The 14,323-nt window shown below is 40.9% G+C and overlaps 1 long non-coding RNA gene across 2 annotated transcripts in view; it reads right to left on the reverse strand.

Annotated features, from left to right (window-relative positions):
- Window positions 1-14,323, reverse strand: part of LOC135098056 (uncharacterized) — a 46,426-nt gene that overhangs the window by 13,001 nt on the left and 19,102 nt on the right. For both annotated transcript variants that reach the window (XR_010266521.1, XR_010266522.1), the window contains exon 4: window positions 13,521-13,594. This is a non-coding gene — a long non-coding RNA (uncharacterized LOC135098056). The remainder of the gene's footprint in view (window positions 1-13,520; window positions 13,595-14,323) is intronic.

A 14,323-nucleotide genomic window follows, 5' to 3' on the forward strand; every position in this document is an offset into this window, starting at 1 on the left:
AGATGAGAAGATTACTTGACAACTTGCACCAGGTTAATCAGCTTCGTGACAACCTGTATCATCACTGGGGGAGGGGAGGGAAGACACCTGTAACAAACCGTTACTCTCCTCCTTCCTGCCTCTAATGAGAGCAAGTCCTGCAGGGAAGACCAAGAGTGAGGAGAGGAGAGTGAAGTGGATCAGTAGATGAGATGATAAGATAATGAGGGAGGAGGACTAGGTGATGGTGGTGGTGGTGGTGGAGGAGGTAAGAAGAAATTTCGTTATGACTATCATGGAAACTTTGTGTGTGTGTGTGTGTGTGTGTGTGTGTGTGTGTGTGTGTGTGTGTGTGTGTGTGTGATCTCTGCAACCTTACATACTTTGCAAATATTTCACGCATATTTCTCATGATTCTTACTGTTACATAACTCTCTCTCTCTCTCTCTCTCTCTCTCTCTCTCTCTCTCTCTCTCTCTCTCTCTCTCTCTCTCTCTCTCTCTCTCTCTCTCTCTCTCTCTCTCTCTCTCCATATCGTTCTTCAAGTCCACTCGCTGACTCGCTCACTCGCTGACTCACTCACTCGTTGACTCTTACAAGGCCATGAGCGCTGCTTCACGACCTCTCTCCCCTGCCAGCTAACAAGTGTGAAAATCTACGGTATTGGCGAGCTCTCTTTCACTTTCATTTGCTGCGCCTCCCTCTGTAGCCCCATGAATAGCGTAGGATCAAAATTTCCATCACCTTTCATCATTTTCATTCATCTCATTGTGGGACTGAGTGATACAAAGGCAGTAGAGAAAAGGGAAGGTGTAGGAAGATTACTGATGAAGATTATGACTAGTAGAGACGTAAGGAAACACGAGGAAAGGAACATTTGAAGAGTAGAAGGAAAAGAATTAGAGTAAAAGACGGGAGAAGGAAGAGGAGGAAAGGCAGTAGATAGGATAGGGGAGGAAGAGAAGAAAGACTGAAAAAGGAAGAAAGGGAAGAAAAATAGATGGGGAATAAGAAGAGTAGGAGGAATGAGTAGGAAAGGAGTAAAGAGACAGCAGGAAGAAGTTAGGAAACCAGAACGCGGGAAAGAAAAGCAACCAGTAAGAGGAAGAAAGAGGAAGAGAAAGATGAGGAGGAGAAGAATGAGGAGAGGATAAGAAAATGAGGAAACCAGGAAGTGTTAGACAAGAAGACCTGGAAGAACAGGAAGAAAGAGCAGGAGGAAGAAAGAAGGTAAAGAGGAGGAAGGAAGGGAAGGAGGGAGAGAGAAAGAGGGTGTGAGGGCCTTCTTAAGACTGTCAGCTGAGGTCAAGAGTCTAGATAGAATTACAACGCTCCCTGCCTTGTATGTATGAGTATTTTCACACTACAACGAGGTCACAGGAACCATATCGAAAAAAAAGGAGTAATTTTTCTATTTAAATTTCCCCTCACCATTTTTTTTTATCGTCATTTTTTTCTCTCGTTATTTTCTCATGTACACATTTCCCCCACTGAACAGTTTTCCTTTTATTTTTTTTTCTTTCTGGTAATTTTCCCTGTGGTCATTTTCCTTTTAGTAATTATTTTCCTCTCTAGTCATTTTCTTCTTTAGATATTTTCCTTTGTAGACATGATTCCCTCAAGTAATTTTTCTCTGTAGTGGTGTTTCCCTCTTGATATTTTCCTTTTGTGCACATTTTCCCCTCTATTCATTTCCCCTCTAATAATTTTCCCCTTTAAACATTCTCCCCTCTGGACACATTCCACTCAAGGCATTTTTTTCAACATTTTTCCCTCTGAGGTTCACAGTACGAAGAAAAACTGACACAATCAATACTTTCCATCCTGACCATCCACTGTGAACCATCCAAGTCCAGACATGCTTCCATCAGTCATCCTAGTCCATCCCAGTCTTCTATCCTTCCATCCTTCCATCAACCATCCAAGCCACCCACTATCAACCATCCCATCCACCATTCTAGTTCATCCATCATTCCACCTATCTACTCCCTCCTTCCCACCGCCAGCCAGCCTCCCTCTCCGTCCCTCGCCGTCCGCTAATCACTAATTTCAGGGCATTCACGTTCCCTCAAGCAGGCAATCAGGCAAGCAGGGGCTGAGGTGAGCACTGGTCAGCGAAAAGCAAAGTTGTGCACGAATTTCATGGAGTCAGTCAGGTGAACACCGTGTGAAGGTAATGACCTTGTGATACTGTTGATGTTATTCTTTTTTTCTTTTCTTTTTTCTTCTTTTCTCTATTCTCGTGTTCCTCTGTTTTTCATGTTCCCTTACTCCGTCTTACTTATTTTTTCTCTCTCTTTTCTTCTCTTTCTGTTTCTTGTCCTCCTCGTCCCCCTCCTCCTCTTCCTTCATTGTCAATTTCCCCTTCCTCTTCTTCTTCCTTCTCTTCGACCTTCTATTTTTAATTCTTCTCCTGTTTCTCCTTTTCCTTCTCCTCTTCATCTGATCCTTTCTCTTCATTTTCATGTTCTCTTGTTCATCCCTCTGGTTCAGTTCTTCATTTTTTTCTTTTTTCCAGTCTCGTAACCTTCATACTTATCACTAAACTTTCTCTTCATTTCCCTATTTTCCTCTTCAGATTTTCACTCCCACTTGTCTCCGCTGTACTTATATTTCTTTTATTCCGCTAAGTACTCCTCCTCCTCCTCCTCCTCCTCAAGGCTCTGTATTAGGACCAGTACTCTTCATAATGTACATAAATGATATTGATGAAGGGATAAACTGCAAAATAAGTAAATTTGCAGACGACACCAAAATAACAAGTAGAGTTACGTCTGTGTCACAATGACAGGAACTGCAGTGTGACCTCAATAAACTAACAAGCTGGGCAGAAAAATGGCAGATGAAATTCAATATAGAAAAGTGCAAAATTCTACATATCGGAAGCAACAATGTTCAGGCGAGATATGTAATGAATAACATGCCACTGTCAAGTGCTGATAAAGAAAAAGATCTTGGTGTCGTTGTGTCAAACGACCTAAAGCCGAGTCAACACTGCACAGAAACAGTAAAGACGGGAAATAAATTAGTAGGGTTCATTGGAAGAACCTTTGAATTTAAATCAGAAAAGGTTATACTTGCCTTATATAACTCACTGGTGCGCCCTCATCTAGAATACTGTGTACAGTTCTGGTCACCATACTACAAAAAAGACATTGAAAAACTAGAAAAGATACAGCGCAGAGTCACAAAGATGATTCCAAGATTGCGCAATAAGCCGTATGAGGAACGACTGGAAGAACTAAACCTATTTAGTTTAACAAAGCGCAGGATAAGAGGAGACCTAATTGAAATGTTCAAAATTTTCAAAGGATATAGTAACATTGATGCATATAAATATTTTACCATTGATCATTCTAACCTAACAAGAAATAATGGATTCAAGATTATACCCAAACGTTTTAAATCCCACGAGGCCAAACATTTCTTCTTTAATCGTATTGTAAATATATGGAATAAGCTTCCTGCCGAAATTGTGAACAGCAATACTATTGAATCATTCAAAAATAAAATAGACAAATATTTAAAAGCAAATCCCTAACAAGCTCTCTTCTTGTCCGAATAATTACTAAATTCACTATTAAACTCTTATTCAACAGACACCAATTTTAATATAACTTGTATTAACTTTGAGATAGGCGTATAGAGTTCACCGTAGGGTGAATAGTAGAACTTCCTTTCATCCTTTCCTATGAAAATTTCCATGTCAGTTTTTCCATACTGCATGGTACTTTTCCCAACTATTTCCATGCCAGCGCAAGCTGGAGGGAGTGGTGGGTGGGGAGGAGCCTTTTGCTATGCTGTCCTGTCTCTCTTCACTGTAGCTAGTTAGAAGTAGTTACCAAACAGCCTTGCAAGGACCAAAAGGTCTGTTGCTGTTTGGCTTTCCTTTGTATTCCTTTGTATTCCTTTGTATTCCTCCTCCTCCTCCTCCTTTATCAGTTTATGTCTTCCCAGGTCGTGTTCACCCCACGTAAGGCAGCGAAGCGTGAGAGAGGAAGGTCGAGGGGAGAGGCGCCCCCAACCCTCAGTAAACCAGCTAGCCCCTCCCTACACAATGATCATTATTGTACTCGTAGCAGCAGGTGATCAAGGATTCTACATAACCAGTGGGAGAAGCACGCGTGACAACTTCAGAAAACATCTCTGTAGCCTCTGAAAATAGCCCTGGTGAGACAGAAAAAGCTCAAGAACACGAGGCTATAAGAACATTACAAAGGAAACAAGGGAAGCTGCAAGAAGCCATCAGGCCTACACGTGGCAGTCTTTACAAAACACAGCAATTTCCACTAATCATTCATAAATTTGTCCAATCTTTTAAAACTCCCAAATAACTCTGCACTAATGACCTGATTCCTTACTCTGTTTCATTCATCTACCTATCTATTTATGAACCAGTCTCTTCTAGTCTTTTTAAGTCAATCTTGAACCTGTCAGGAAAAAAAGCACAGAGGACCCGAGTGGAGAATAATGAAGGTGTTTATATCCAAGTAAATACTGACAACACCTGAGCCCCTGCAACGTGTTCACTGTCCTGTAATGAGTCTCCTGTAACACCCTGGAGTGACGTGCACCCTAACTGCCGCCACTAGGTGAGGAACGAGTGCTGCTGTATACTAGGGACCGAGTGAGGAGAGACTGACTATGTGATAAATGTGGAGGGAACTGGTGGTGGTGGTGGTGGTGGTGGTGGTGGTGGTGGAGGTGAAGAAGAGAAAGAAGAAAAAAAGTAGTTGTGGTGGTGGTGGTGGTGGAAGAAGAAAATGAAAAGAAAGAGAAGAAAAAAGAAAAGGAAAAGGGCGGGGAGAGGAGGTGAAGGAGAAAAGGACAAAAAAAAAGGAGTAACAAGAAGACAAGAACAACACCAGTAAATACAAACAATATAGAACAAAGAAACGAGGAACGAAAGGCGGGTCAAACAAGAAAGAACAAACAAACAAACAAACAAAAAATTCTCCTCCACAATCCCAATTCTCACCTATAACAATAAATAAATAAATAAACAAAACATGAAAACACAACACTCATCTCTTCCTTAAACTTTCTTCTTCTTCAACCCTTTCCATTCTCCCTTCCCTCCCTCTCTCCCCCCTCCCCCCCTTCCCATCCTCCCTCTCCCCTCTCCCTTCTCTACCTTCTCCCCCTTCCTCCCCTCTCCATTCTTCCATATCTCCTCAAGCAAGCTTTAATAGTGACTTCTCAAAACTCCCTCAAGAATTTTTAATTAATCCAGACGCGCAAAACTCTCTCTCTCTCTCTCTCTCTCTCTCTCTCTCTCTCTCTCTCTCTCTCTCTCTCTCTCTCTCTCTCTCTCTCTCTCAACAAAACTATGGCGACACATGCTGAGTTGATTATGATCGTCTTTTATTATTATCATTATTATTATTATTATTATTATTATTATTATTATTATTATTATTATCGACACTATCATCATTAATATATCATCATTATCATTGTTCTTCGTGGTGGTGGTGGTGGTGGTGGTGGTGGTGGTGGTGGTGGTGGTGGTGGTCCTGGTGGTGTTTTCACTTTTCATCACATGAATGACTGAAGAAACCGTAGAAAATATTAGAAAACACAGCTCTCTCTCTCTCTCTCTCTCTCTCTCTCTCTCTCTCTCTCTCTCTCTGCACATGTGATGCAGAAATATAACCATAACTCAGTTTACACTTTAGTTTTGGAAATAATTTGGAAATGTTTGTTGCCTCAGACACCGGTGTTTGTTGCCTCAGACACCGGTGTTTTAGTGACGAAAAGAAGATGAGGTTTACAAGAGGAGAGGTGGTGTTCTACAGATTGAAAATTAGTTCTATGACAGCGAACGTTGCAGAAGTTTATAAAAAAAAAAAGTTGAGGGGGGTGTCAAGGCACTTAGGGTCGATATCTGAAGAGCAGTCCTACCTGGGGACATTTGTGGTCCCCTCCCCAGATGGGGACTCCGAGGTGAAGGACTAATACTATATATATATATATATATATATATATATATATATATATATATATATATATATATATATATATATATATATATATATATATATATATATATATATATATATATATATATATATATATATATATATATATATATATATATATATATATATATATATATATATATATATATATATATATATATATGAATTTGGATGAGCAGTGAAGGAATGAGGGAAAGATAATGGTTCATAGAGTCATCCTTCCCCGCAAAAAAAAAAAAAAAAAGACATATTTGAAAGAAAGGCAATGTAGTTTTTATTGAGGACACTTGTGTGTGGAGACAGCTCCAGTCACAGGCAGCAGGAAATACAGACCATGTCGGAGAAAGAAGCAGCAAGTTATTAACTACGTAACTGTGTTGACACCAAGCAAATGTAATAAAATTGCATACACCAAGGAGCACCGCAGCTGTTTATGTGACACACCCATTATATCAAACTGCCTCGCGCCCCGCCTATGTAATCCTCAGTTAATGGATTAACACCAACTCTACCTTAAGTGTGTGTGTGTGTGTGTGTGTGTGTGTGTGTGTGTGTGCGTTTTCTCTCTCTTATCACTGGTAAATAGAAAAACTGTTTTAATACTTGTCTGCTTCCTAGTGCTGAATGACTAAAACACACACACACACACACACACACACACACACACACACACACTTTTTGTTTAGTGACCAACAATGAAACAAGCACAAAAGGTGTGAAGTGTCCTGCCATCCTTTACGCTGCCAGTAGTGTCTTTGACAGCCACACTTTATACCATTCTACAAAGGCTGATGAAAAGCCACGTAAGTCAAGGGGTTCGAACAGTACCAGCTGCCTTTCACTCCATTCTTTCACTTCGTATTCACCCATATTTCCCTCTCTATATATATTGTTCTTCTTTACTTCCCCCACTCTTTTCTTTCCGTTCCGTTCCGAACAGTACCCAATTTCACTGACCATCGATAAAATAAACAGTAAAAAGGCTGAAGTACTCGGGCCACACTGTTCTTCGTGGCCTGCCAGTGGTGCCTCTCAAACCCACACTTCACACCAACACGTTTCACAAAGACTCAGAAGCCGCGTCACTCAAAAGGCTCGGGCAGTACCTGAATTGCACGACAGGGGAGGGACGCACACCGCTGCCAATACAATACACCTGCCAGTACTCAAAACTGCACCACCTCCCAGCCCGGCAGCTCGAAGAGACCTTACACGCAGGATTACATACACCAAGACTTCGCGAGGGGTTGCCAAGGTCTGCCTGCCGCTCTCCTCACTCGTTCCAAGATATAATTCCCTTCCGGCCGCAGATTTCCATGCAGGCTTTCAGTACACGAGTTCCAGGCGACGCGTGGACAGACAGACAAACATGAGCAGCTTGTAGACCCAGTGTTGTTCTCATCTCTAGCTAAAACAGCTTCCATGAAGTTAGGTGTTCTGAGACGTCTCCGCCAGTTTTTCTCACCCCCGCAGCTGCTAACTCTGTACAAGGGCCTTATCCGTCCATGTATGGAGTATGCTTCACATGTCTGGGGGGGTTCCACTCATACTGCTGTTCTAGACAGGGTGGAATCAAAAGCTTTTCGTCTCATCAACTCCTCTCCTCTAACTGACTGTCTTCAGCCTCTCTCTCACCGCCGCAATGTTGCATCTCTAGCTGTCTTCTACCGCTATTTTCATGCTAACTGCTCTTCTGATCTTGCTAACTGCATGCCTCCCCTCCTTCCGCGGCCTCGCTGCACAAGACTTTCTTCTTTCTCTCACTCCTATTCTGTCCACCTCTCTAACGCAAGAGTTAACCAGTATTCTCAATCATTCATCCCTTTCTCTGGTAAACTCTGGAACTCCTTGCCTGCTTCTGTATTTCCACCTTCCTATGACTTGAATTCCTTCAAGAGGGAGGTTTCAAGACACTTATCCACCAATTTTTGACCACTGCTTTGACCCTTTTAGGGACTGGCATTTCAGTGGGCATTTTTTTTATTAGATTTTTGTTGCCCTTGGCCAGTATCCTTCCTACATAAAAAAAAAAAAAAAAAAAAAAAAAAAAAACATAAACCTACTGTCATGTTATTGGCCGAGTTTACCTTGAATGGGATCACGTTTTCTTAGTGTCCCCCGTGTTCCGGTTACCTGCCACCCGGACATTATCCTTATTATTGGTTATAAGTAGTGTAAGGCTTATTTACTCTTTTTATATCATGTAGTATTATTTTCTTCATAATTTAAATTCTCTATATCTTTGTATGTATAAGGGAGGAAGTATAATTGAGGTGGAAATATGTTGAAACGAGGGGAGCTTGAGTGGGCAACAACACATTCCAAGGAGGGGAAGGTCGTGAGGTATATCGGAGGGAAGACGTCTCTCAGGGAAGGATCCTGGTGTGGTTTGGTGATGGAGTGAGTTTGTGGAGGTATTAATGATGTAGCGGTATAACCTTGATATCCAGGATCAGGTTAGTGAGTCTTTTGTGGTACAAAGAGCTCTTGTCCGCTCAAATTCGGTTGTTGAGTTGTGCCGGTGACGCTGTTCGAAGGGGTCATACTTAGGTCAAACTGGCAGCCATTTTGAGAGTGGAGGTTGTGGTGTTGACCTTGAAAGCTGGTGTTGTGGTGTATTGGTGATTTTAGGGATGATGTTATGGTGTTATGGGTAATCTTTGGTGATGGTGGTGATCTCCTGTGAGGCTTGAGGAGGTGAAATACGGGAATTATTGTCTGGGGACGCGGTAGTGGCGTCTGAGTAAATTCCTGCGGTTGAGGGGAATATTTCAGTGACTGGTGGAGGTGTAAACGGGTTGTGGTGTTGTGGGAAGTGACAAGAACGTCATGTAGTAACGTGTACTACCTCATGTTGTTTGTGAATTATTATTAATATTAATATATGTGGTTGTAACATAGAATAATCGTGTTTTCTACTCCCCCAACATTGATCTGGTATTAGAGGTGATTCCAGGTGTGCGGTGTCAAGGTAAAGGTGGAGTGAGAGATAATTCTGGCGATTTCGGATAGGTCAGGTAGGCACTCGAAGCCTCTAAAAATCCAGACCTTTAAAACTTTCCGGGATCAGTGTAACGTCCACTTTCTTGGAAAGATAACCGGGATCGTACGATCGTAAGTAAGTAAGCGATCGTGCAATACACACCACAAGAAATCGCTGGGATGGAATTGATGTTGCAGATGAGGAACTTAATTACAGTGCCTTGTGGAAGGAAATGTTATTCTTTAAGGCTTGCATGTGGAGTTTATTGTTACGACCATCTAACCTAAAATGTAATGCTGGAAGTGACAAACACGACTCTAATAAATTTGTTGGAAGGAAAGGAGCCTCTTTTTGCCATACTTGAGAAATTTCCGTCGTGGTAAATGTATAAAACAAAATATGTACTTAAGAGTAGCTTGCTTACACGCACAAAACAAGTGCCTCATGGTTCAGTCAGTTAACGCTAGTCTTTTCAATCTGCTCAGTTCAAACTCTGCTCACGTCCACCTCCCTCATCCAAAAAGTAATAAATAAAAATAAAACATATACTTACGTGCCAAAAATGAGCCCTGGAAATAAAACTAACGCTATAAATAAAGAAAACACAAACTTCTTCTCACTTTGCCAGGAATGTGGCTCAGATTTCTATCCAGAGGAACTGAAGGAGAAAAGAAAATGTTTGCCTAAGACTCCCTAGCTTATAAAGACACGCTCTGGGATAAATCTGCCGCTACACATTAACAAAACACATCCCTTTCTATTCCATGAAACGAAGCCTTCACCTTGAACGTGGCTCAGATTATTGTCCTCAAAAGTTTGGCGAGAGAAAAATGAAATATTTCCTTAAAGACTAATAAAACTTTTCATAATGAACATGGTTTAAAATCTGCCCAGAACAATTCTGAAAAAAAAAAAACTTAAAATCTACATCAGAGAAGGATTTGCACTGCCACATTACAAGGCAGAGATAAGGAATTCTAATCCTCCCTTAGTTTTCTGGAACGTGGTTTAAACTAGTCAAGAAGAATTAAGGAAAGGAGAATAAATCACTTAAACTCACTAACTTACATAACAAAAGGAATCACATTAGTATAACAAAACCCACAAACAAGTCATGTACTCGTTGGTCGTCACTTTTCAAGGAAGTGGTTGAGATTCTGTCGTGATGAAATAAAAAGACCAAAAGGCCAACGATAAAGAACTGACTCTTCCCGCCTCACACTCCAGGCATGTGGTGAAATTCTGTCTTCAAGACCTTACAAAAACAATACTTAAGTTACACACCACAAGGAATCGTATTACAAAAACAAAAGCTTCAGTTAAAGAGAACTCCTCTCCTCACTTTTATGAACCATGCCTCAAATTCCATCGCAAAAAAAAAAAAAGGTAAATAAATAAATAAATACATATATATATATATATATATATATATATATATATATATATATATATATATATATATATATATATATATATATATATATATATATATATATATATATATATATATATATAAAACGAAAAAACTGAACTTAAGACTTCCTAGAGGACGTAAGAGAAGGAATCACATTAGTAGAAAAAAGGGTAAAGATTATGAAGGCTCCTTTCCTCACTTTTGTGAACGTAATTAAAACCTCCTCTAAAAACTCAGAGCACAAGAAAATATCAGCTTAGTACACACATACCAGATGGAATCGTGTTACTAAACCAAGGTAGAAAATATGTACTGAAGACTATTAACGTTACATCGCAGAACAAATCATATCACCAGAACAAAGTTTAAAGGTAAAGAAGACACAGGCCTTCCCACTCTGAAGGACGTGTTTGAAATTTTTCCCCTGAGGAATTACAAAAACGAGAAAATGTCAGTTTGAGATTATCGAACCTGGGAAACAGGAGGAATCGTAGGAGTAGAACAAAGGACAGAGAAAAATAATCTCACTTTCCAAGAACATGTTTGAGATTTATGTCGTAAAGAACTTTCAAAGTGAGAAAAATATTTCGTGGAAAGCACTAAAGTTACGGCAGAAGGAATGGTATCAGTACAACAGAGGTTAGGGATACACACTATGCATCCCTCCTCACTGTTAAGGAACGTGGCTAAGATTATGTGCTGAACAATATAAAAAGTGAAAATAAAAATCTATTAAACATTACTATATTTAAATAGCACAGGGATTCGTATTAATGGAACAAAAACTGAAGGTAAAGAATTGACTCGTATTTCCTCACTTTCCAGAAAGAAATGTTTTATAATTGTGTAGAATTAAGACACGAGAAAATATCAACTTAACACTTCCCAACCCACGAAGCAGAATGAATATTAACAGTAGAACAAAGGCCATAGAAAAAGAAGACTCTGCCCTCAGTTTCCTGCGACCTGCGTGGAGTCCTGCCGTGGAGAGCTTAGAAAACGAGGACTGTAAGTGGGAGGGAAATCTTTACTGGATTATATATTTTTTTTTATTGTTCTTTTTTTATTAGTATTATCATTTAAGAGCTCGTGCCAAGGACAACAAAAACTACAATGTTCCTTGAAGACTGTGAGTGAGAGGGAAGAGGTTCACTTTATTTTTGTATTCATGCAATAAAAATAAAAAAATCGTGAAAAAAAAACTCACTCAAGACGCCAGAGTGTGGGAGTCTATAGGCAAGTCCAACAATTTAATCCAAATGTGGAGCAAAAGGTTTTATTTTCATGAGGTTCTCTGGTCTATTCCAGTTCGTTTCGTCTCCTTATGAAGGGCGTTGGCAAACATTTCTTCCTCTCACTTTCTTAATACTAGGTGGACACTTTATTGGAAGTTACTGGTTTTCCGCACGATAGTATTCATGATCGAGGCGCCCCCGCGGTGCAGTGACCAGCGCCTCACTGCATCAATGATTCTAAGTGAGTTATGACGCCGCAACATCCAGGTGAAGGTGACGAAAAAGGTTTCCATGATCGAACGCGTAACCTTCCTGGCCTCGCCTCCTCTCTCCTGCTTGCCATGCCACCCACCCCCCAGCTTCTTCACTCCCCAGCTTTAGTAGTAACGACCCCCGCAGACCACGTAATTGCACGAGTCATTACCGTGTGTGTGTGTGTGTGTGTGTCACGAGGAGGCCAGGAAGCAGCAGCAGAATTGGCCTTTAGGTATTTACATTGACTTGTTTGGATGACGTGAATATCAAGAATCTCAGTTATACTTGAGGTGGGATTAGGTTAGCGGTTGTTAGCTGGTTGTCTGTCTGTTTGTCTACCTGTTGATTTGTCTTTGTGCCGATACATCAATGTATTTTATTTTTCTATTTACCTCAGTGTTGTTCTGTATCTATCTATGTGTTTTTCTTTCTCTGCATCTATCCATGTATCTATCTGTCTATCTTTCTATCTGCATCTGCTTGTCTAATTTCTATATCTGTTTATCTATTTATATATCTGTCTGTTATCTACCTATATAACTTCTCATTTCTCTCTCTCTCTCTCTCTCTCTCTCTCTCTCTCTCTCTCTCTCTCTCTCTCTCTCTCTCTCTCTTTGGTAGGCTTTGTGGTACGTCGTTCGTCTTGCAGTCTGAGAAAGACAGGGTTGTGGAGGTTAGACTGAGGAGGTGAGGCTAAGGAAGGCTGGGAAGGTGAGGCTGGGGAGGCGAAGCTAGGAACAGGAAGTTGGAAAGATGGGGCTGGGGAGGTGAGACTAGGGGAGGTAAGGCTGGGGGGAGGTTGGGTTGGGGTGGGGCTGGTGGGGGTAAAGATAAACCCATGGCAACAAGGTAAGTCACTCTCAATTTAATGAGATGAACAGTGATTCTACTAAAGAGTGTTGATTCACCTCAGCTCTCTCATTCTTGGCTCCCCACATGATTCCTCGTATGGATGAGTTGATGAAGCGGAGTGAGTTGATGTGGTGGAGGTGAAGGATGTGGTGATGAGGGAAAGGCAGTTGATGATGGTTATGAAAGTGATGGAGGAACAAACAGCGACAAGGAAGTGGAAGATAATATCGGAGTGGTAGAAGGTGGAACGCCAGAGGATGTGGTGGTGATCAGAGAGACAACAATGGTTAATGTTTACGATGATTCCTGATTGCAGACTTTACGGTAAACATTCAAGAAACAAGTGTAATATACCGGGGAATGTTGTGACAGCGGCGGGGTGCGTGGTGAGGGAGCAGAGACGCCTAGACAGTAGGCGCACCGCCCACTCTCGCCAACACTCAAGCCTATTTTCGTGTCCCTCAGCCTTACAACCTCCCATTTCGAGCACCATTCCTTTAGATTCATGGCACTGGAAACACTTAAATCCTAGATAGTCATATGAAATACAAAAACTGATAACTATGCAAAATTAAGAATGTTAGTTATTAATGGTCTGGCAACTGTGATTCCTCAACCACTTGCTTCCTACTAGCCTAGCGAGGCATGACACACCAGTTTCACCAGCAGTATATGTCCAAATACACTCATTACCAAGTTAACATACCTGCTGACCACTGTGCACAGGCTTTGGGAGAGTTTTGGTTCACCTAAAGCTCAAAAAAGCGTTCAAGAAAACACAAGACTCACGCGTACACCACAACAAAGCTGACGCCACTGACCACTGACTGACTGGCAGAAGTGAGCCGCGTAGCTTCTCTTCCTTGTCTCGAAGCCGCTCGGGACTTCGGTGGCACTGTCAAATATAAAACAACACGGTAAGATGTACAGAATGCTTTAAAAATTTCAAAATATGTACGAATAATGCATTTCGGTACAATATTAGTGACATTCTACACTACAACTGCATTTTTTCATAATCTGGCACCTTTTTTTATATCCTTTTCATATTGCAATGGACTCAATTTCTGGAAGGTTAGGGAATTGAGCCTGGAAGACCCGAAGACCCTTCGCAGCATCATATAACTGAACACTGGCCAGTAACACGAAATTCCGAGACCACAGTTCGGATTTGGTGTTCTATAAGTACTTTCCATACGCATTTCACACAGAGAGGACAATAATAGGGGTCTTGAAGAGTGTGTCCATAATGGTGATGCTGCAACTCTCGTCATGCATTACCATTGAAAAAAAAGAAAGAAAATAAAGGAGACAAAAATTAATCATCATTGCGCCCTTATGAGAGAACCATTTTATTTCAGCAACCCGCTGTGGTTTTACTAAGTAAACATCAAATTACCTACACTTGGGAAGCTTTACTAAATGTTGTCCCCACTCTGGTGAGCATTGCTTGAACGATGACAGTGTAAACCTTTGGGAAGCTTTATTAAATATTCAGTGCCCATTTATGTGAGTATTGCTTCAAAGATTATAGTGTAAATCTCAGAAAGAAAACAAGCAGACTCTACACCTTGCACAAACGCACACCACAAAAATAAGTAAATAAATAAAATAAATAAACAGA

Source organism: Scylla paramamosain, unplaced genomic scaffold (genome assembly GCF_035594125.1).
Source record: "Scylla paramamosain isolate STU-SP2022 unplaced genomic scaffold, ASM3559412v1 Contig42, whole genome shotgun sequence".
In the NCBI taxonomy this organism is placed as follows: Eukaryota; Metazoa; Arthropoda; class Malacostraca; order Decapoda; family Portunidae; genus Scylla; species Scylla paramamosain.